Source organism: Lepidothrix coronata, unplaced genomic scaffold, assembly GCF_001604755.1.
Source record: "Lepidothrix coronata isolate B3197 unplaced genomic scaffold, Lepidothrix_coronata-1.0 Scaffold291, whole genome shotgun sequence".
Taxonomy (NCBI): Eukaryota; Metazoa; Chordata; class Aves; order Passeriformes; family Pipridae; genus Lepidothrix; species Lepidothrix coronata.
This window is the reverse complement of record NW_016690471.1, coordinates 421,746-428,624: the sequence shown is the minus strand read 5'-3', so window position 1 is coordinate 428,624 and position 6,879 is coordinate 421,746. Positions and strand designations below refer to the sequence as shown.

At 53.0% G+C, this 6,879-nt stretch overlaps 1 protein-coding gene across 1 annotated transcript in view; it reads right to left on the bottom strand.

The window, feature by feature from the left end:
• HOXB3 (homeobox B3) overlaps positions 1-1,603 on the bottom strand; it is a 6,069-nt gene extending 4,466 nt beyond the window's left edge. Inside the window, exon 1 of the mRNA XM_017837098.1 lies at positions 1,569-1,603. The gene's annotated coding sequence lies outside the window, so the exon portion shown is untranslated. The remainder of the gene's footprint in view (positions 1-1,568) is intronic.
• Positions 1,604-6,879: the final 5,276 nt, after the last annotated feature.

The following is a 6,879-nucleotide window of genomic DNA, read 5'->3' as shown; positions in this document are numbered from 1 at the left end:
CCCGCGGAACTTCGGCGCAAAGTTTGCGCGTCCCGGCGGCCGCGGGGGCTCCTCCGGGAGGGGGGGAGCGGCTGCGGGGGTTGGGGGGGGGGGAGGCAAATGGGCCTCGGGGGAGGCCGAGGCGGTGCCGGCCAATAAAGCTGATTATTATTGCCGTTATTAATAAGGCCGCGATCGCCGCGCGAGGCACTGCCGCCGCCGCCCCGGCACATTTGCGCCTCTGCCCCGTTCCCACGCGGCCCCCAGAGCACAGAGATGCTGGTTTGGGGGAAAGTCCGTGTTGTGACGAGGAGGGGCCGGCGAGGAGTGGGAGGAAGGCAGGGCGAGGAATTTTAGGTGTCTGCACTTCTTCTTCTTCTTTTTTTTTTTTTTTAAGTGCTACTTTTGTTTCGCGTCGCGATTTTCTCCCCTCCTTCAATCCCTTAAAGTGCTGACGTGGGGGGGAATTTACGTTTAGCAAAGCAAGAAAAAGAGGGACCACAAAGGCTCTTTGGACTGTTGCTGGGAAGGTACGACCCGTCCAGGGGGTTCCATCGCCTTTTTTTCCCTTCTTTTTTTGTGTGTGTGCACCTTTAGGCCGAGGACTCCGCAAAGAAAAAGAAGGATGTCCAAGCAAACATCTGACTTTTAAGAGGACTCACTCTGGGTTGGACAGCCAAGGTTTTCTAGGTGATGGATAAAGTCTTATCCCAAGGATTACGGTGTTTCCAGCCATTGTTCTGGCTGCAGCCTTCAGATCCCAGATGGGAGGGTTTCGACCAGGGAACACCATTATTGCGATTTTATTATTTTTCTTCCCCCCCCCCTCCTCATCTGGCTTTTTATGAACTGCTCCAACATAAATCTTCTGCTACAAGACAGCTCCTATTTTGGAACCCCGGCGTTGAAATCCCAGGGAAGGAAAGAGGAAAAACAGTAGTGGACTATTTAAAGACTTCTCCGCAGCTGAAGTGCTCTCTAGATTTCTGAATATGGATCTCCACTGACTTATTTAGAGCACTTGGGCAACCAGAAGTACCTCGGATTCTGCAAGGAACTCCTCTGAAGTGCAAAATTTTGTTTTAACCTTAACCAGCTGAAAAAAATCCCCGTTCAGGAGGTCCTTGCACGTTTATATGTTGAGCTCCTGTAAGTAGTTATTTTAGGCTCCCAGCGTATTGCCTTTTTTTTTTTTTTTTGCTTTGGTTGCAGCTTATTTTTCTTTAAACTGTAACTCCCTCGCACTCGTCACGAAATCAGCAGCAAATGTTGCAATCTGACTGGATTTCCCTTCAAAGGGAGTACAGGAAATATCTTCCATCTAAAACACTCCCTCAAAGTTTACGGCCATAAATCACGGAGTTTAAAGACAAGCCGGTAGCAAAAGGAAAATACTCAGCTGAAATCCAGGGCAGCTTTTGCTTATCCTGGGGTTTGGTGGAGGGGAGGGAAAAGAAAAAAAAAATGAAAAAAAAAGGAAAAGAAAAGGTCACGTTGTGGGAGTTTAGAGAAGGAAAGGCTTCCAAGGCTGGTGCGGAGGGAGAGACAGGCAGAGGCAGGGACCAGGTGGGAGACTCAGCAAAACTCACCAGTTCTCGGACGGCCGGTCCAGCGAACTCGAGGCAGCGGCGGATTTTGAGGAAGGAGAAGGACTGAGGGGGGGAAAAGGGAAAAACAAACAAACAAACAAAGAGAAACAACAAAAAAAAGTATGAAACTTCGGTCAGAAAAGCGTGAACAAGGGGAGTCATCCTCGAGAGAGACCCTGGGGTGGAAGTGGGGACAAGACGGGCTCTCCCGAACAAAAGCCCCGGCGTTTCCTCTGAGATTATCGCCCACCCCAGCAAGCAGCGCATTTCCAGGGACTGGGGGGCTCTCCATCCCCCGAGAACATTTCCAGGGGTTCGGGGACTCTCCATCCCCCGAGAACATTTCCAGGGATTGGGGGACTCTCCATCCCCCGAGAACATTTCCAGGGGTTGGGGGACTCTCCATCCCCCGATAGCATTTCCAGGGACTGGGGGGCTCTCCATCCCCCGGGACTGGGGGGCTCTCCATGCCCCTATAACATTTCCAGGGCTTGGGGGGCTCTTCATCCCCCGAGAACATTTCCAGGGCTTGGGGGACTCTCCATCCCCCGAGAACATTCCCAGGGGTTGGGGGACTCTCCATCCCCCGAGAACATTCCCAGGGGTTGGGGGACTCTCCATTCCCCGAGAACATTTCCAGGGGTTGGGGGGCTCTCCATCCCCCAATAACCCACCGGACCCATCGTGCCCGGGGGGCACCGGGTTATTCCGGGAGATTTGGTGCCATCCCTCCCCCCTCCGGTGTTTCCTTCCACCTTCCCTCCGTGGAACCCCCCCGGGGACAGGGAAGCGCTTCCCCCGTCCTGGGGGTCGCGTTAGGGGTGCAAACACTTGTCCACTTTCTCCCCGGCCGGGGGTGAACTCTGACCACAATTTAAAAAAAACACGAGCGTCCCGAAGGCTTTTGGTTGAATTCTGCCCGTCGTTTCGGAGTTAAAGGCGTTTAAGAGATTAAATACGCGCAGTTAATTAGTTTGAGGCTACCAACAATAAAACAGTAAGGGAAAAATACGAGGCCGTTTTCCTGAAAGGCGGAAAATCCTCAAGGATTCCGAATATGTTTCTCTTTTTTTTTTTTTGAGTTTCCACAGCGTGCTCGGAGGATCTCCACGAAAGGGGGGGGGGAGGACGGGGATGCTTTATGGTGTTGGAGGACGCCATCCACACAGCAGCGATTCGGCACCACAATTAACGGGTTCGAGCCGTAAACATTTTTAAAGCCACGCCGAGATTTATCGCCGCAACTTTGGCGCGGAGGAGCCGGGGAAGGGAGAAGGGGAAAGGAGGAAGAAAAAAGCAATCTCATTTAAAAATATTTTCGTTCGGGGAAACATTCGGTCGCTTTAATAATCCTGTTTCCGTTCTGTATGTTGATGTTATTAATCTCAAATAAAAATGTTCCCCTCGCACCCCTGCTCCTGCTTGCGACAACATCCCCGAGTCCATAAATCACCCGCGGATGCTTCGTGACCTTCTCTAGTCGGCGGCCTGTAGCTGTATTTTTTATTAGTATTATTATTACACCCGCTTTAATACCCGGCTTTGGCAATATTCCACTTACGGCCCCGCCCGCCCCGCTTCACTGGGGCTTCTCAGTCCCCTCTGCTGAGCGCACGCAGAGCTTTGTGAAGAGAAGGGGGGCAAAAAAAAACCGAAGGAAAGGAAAGAAAAGCGCCTTTTCTGCCCTGCGAGCTCAGCAAACCCAAACCGAGCCTGGGCAAGTTCCTCCCACGCCGGGCCCGGGGAGGAAGAGGAGGAAAGTGGGCAAAGCCACGAGGAGGTGGAGAAAAGAGGGGGGAAAACGCGTTTATTTGGAGCGGAGGAGGGGAAAAGAGAAACAGGCAAACAGCTAAAAGGAGCCGGAATAAATAACGGCTCCAGCCAAGGGGTGGGGGGGTTGTTTTTCTTTGTTTTTAATTTCTTCCCCCGCTGTACGGGCAGAAGAGGGACGGAGCGAGGTTTCCCCCTCCCCGTGTTCTTTGTTTTGATTTGGGTTGGGTTTTCTTTTTTTTCCTCTATTAATTTTTCTCTCGGGGGCGGTTCCGCTCCTCCCGTGGGTCGAAGCCCCCCCGGGCCAGGGCGCAGCACCCACCGCCCCCTCCCGCGGGGCCGCTCCCCCTCCCGCGGCCCTTTTTGTGTCCGGAGGGAAGGAGTTTGGGTTTTCCCGTTCCACAGCCACAGAGCACGAGGGAGGGGAGAGCTGCGAGGAGGAGGAGGAGAGACTTATGGAGGGTCCGGGACCTCCTGAAACCCCAAACAGAAGCCGGCCGGGATAAGAAATCCAAATTAAACTGAGTGAGCGGTGGCTTTGCCTTGACAGATTAGACCTTTTTCTCCCCCTGACCTTTGCTTGGAAGAGCAATAACTCACCGGGTTAATGATCAATCAGCGGAAGCGCTTTGGAATTGTCTTAAAAAAAGAAACCAAAACACCCCAAAATAAAAACAGGGGCGGAAACACCCCCCGACGCCCCCCGGGCTGGGTCCCACCGACCCCCCCCTCCAGAACCCCTCTGCCGTGGGGCAGCCAAGAACCTCTCCTGGCCCCAGAGAGGGGTGAGCTGCGAATTTGGGGAGGGGGGGCTGATCGGAGGGGAGGGGGCGGCTCGGGGGCGGCAGCTCGCGGGGTCACCGCGCCCCGAGGAGTTATTTTGGGAGCAGCTCGCGGAGAGGGGCTGGGAATCACCGTCCCCACTTTTCTTCTCCTCCCCCCCCCTCCACCCACCCCTCCCTTCCAAACGCCAAAATAATCGCCTGAATTATGCGCTCACGTGACTGAGACACGTCAACCTTTCGCCCATTTTACAGAGAATTGGTAAATGAGCGACTCCCCCCTCCAATCCCGCTAATTCCCCCATCAGCAAATTCCCCAAACTTCCCGGGGAGCCGGGCAGGCGGTTCCCTTCTCTCCCTCCTGTCCCAGCCCTGGCCTTTGGGACCTTCTGGGCTGCTTCATCCTTTCTTCTTATTATTATTGTTTTTCCTTCTAGTTTTCTTTTCCTTTTTTATCTTTTAACCCGAAGGAGACACTGAGGAGGAAAGCGACTGCAGCGAGCGCCGCTCCCAAAGCCTCGGAGTCCGGCAAGAAGGCCAAGGAGACGGAAAAGGAGGGGGAAATGACGGGGTTTGGGGACAGGGAAAGCGGAGAGGGGCTGCTCTGCCTCCCCTGAAGACCCTGGGGACGGGCTCGGAGGAGGCGGTTCCTGCGCTCACATCCAGGCTCCCGTTTCTTCCCATTTGAACCCCCACCCTCCTCCTCCTCCTCCTCCTCCAAATGAAAAAAAAAAAATTAAAAAACGGAGAGAGAGGGGGAGAGGGAAAAAATGAGGATTCAAAGCTTTTCTCCCATCGCAATTCCTTCGCCCCCCACCCCGGGAGGACCAGGCACCCACGCGACCGCCGGGGCCGTTTCTGTGAGAAAAGGAAGGAATTCGGTTATTTTTATTTTTTTTTTTTGTGATACTCGCCTGAATCTGGGAGCCGGCTGGCGCTGGAGAACGAGCTGGGCATAGGGGAGAAGGGACCTGGGAGAAGAAACGAGTTCCATTTTACCTGCTTCCTCCTGATAAGCCAGAAAGACCAACAGTACCAGGGCTGGGAGCCTCGGGAGGGGGAGAAAGGAGTGTCAAGGAACGATATTTCTCTGGTTTGGGCGGTTTACACCGAATATTTCTCGCCTGTAGAGACCTGCGCGGACACCACCGAGAGCTGCATCCTCCCTGCACGGGGCATCTCTGCAAACACCCCCCCAAAGCACCCACGCGAGCCGCCGCCCTCGGCTAAAAACCCTCCCCGAGTCTGAGGGTGTTCACTCGGGCACCCTCCTCACCCTCCTCACCCTCAGCACCACATCAAAGGGCTCCCACCCACCCCGAGCTCTTCGTTAATTTTTAATTAGGCGGGGAAGGTTCGGGAGCGGCAGCGCGCGGGTGGAGGCGGGAGGATTTAAATCCTATTTCTATTTTTAACGCGAGGCCGTGGCCGTGTCGGGACACGCGTGGTTTGGACACAAATATCCCAAAAATACGCCCGCGGAACCCCTGGAGAGAGGGACAACCTACCTGGGGGGATAACCCGGAGAAACTCATCTATTTGGGGCTCATTTACACCCCGCGTCCCCCTAAAATAAGTCTCACCCAGGAGCTGAGCTTTCAAATCCCCACCTCCGCACCGGGAATCAGATTCCCCAGGCTGGAAATAAAAGTCGGGTTTTTTTAGGGAGGGTGGGAGAAACGCGAAGTGGAAGGGTGAAAAAAAAAACCCCAAACCCACCAACTCCCCCCTTAAATTCTCCTGTCCCAAAAGAGCAGAAGCGGCAGCGCCGCCACCACCACATAGATCTGCACGGTTAAAGATCAGAAAGTGTCCATTAATATCAATTTACTTCAATGAAAACTTTGGTTCTTCATGAAGTTGGTGATTTATGATAAAATCAATTAAATTACGGCCACTTAGGGCCTGCGGTTTCTTCTCGGGTTTCATTCGCCGACAGATCAAGCGCTCGGTAAAAAAAAAAAAAAAATAAATCTCAACTTTAGCTGGAGGCGAGCGAAGATAATTCTAAAGCCGAGGAAATGTAATGCAAAGCAATTTTCGGACGAAAAAAACCGAACACAAAGACGGAGAAAAAACCCAAAACATATAAAAAGGAGAGAAAACCCAAACAGACGCTCGTGTATCCGAGCTCCTGCTCTCTCTGCCAAGGGAAATATCAGACACTGAGTCCAAACTTTTCCACTTTCACAATGTCTGAGGACATTTTTAGATCTGGCAGCTCGTCCCGGGGACTGAGTTATTATCTCGCTCGAAAGGGAAAGGAGCCAGAGGAGAACAGAGAGCACAAATATACATATTTATATGTGTGTGTAGAGAAACTTTCCCGGGTTAATTCGATTTTTCCGACCTTTCCACCCCCCTCCCTACAGAAGATTTTCCTGTCTTGCTTTTAAAACGCGCGTCGGGCCTTCACGGCGGAGGGCGGAGGGCGGAGGGGGTTCGTTTTTTTTTTTCCCCGGAGCCAGAAATTATTAGCACAAATCCATAGAATAAAACGCATCCCACACTCCCACGCGAAATCGCGCCCTCCCTTTCCATCCCCGCGGCGGCGTTTGAGCGAAATGACCCATTTTCCAGGACATCCCCCTCCATCCAAAACAAACACTGAACCTTTTTTCAAAGCCTGATCTTTCCAGGCCGGGGTTCCCCCCGGCAGCCGCCGCTTTTATGGCGAATTTTGCAGCGCCTCGATCTTTCCCCATTTCGGTCAAACGCTAAAAGGAAAAGCAGCTCGAGGAACCAGATGTTTGTTAATC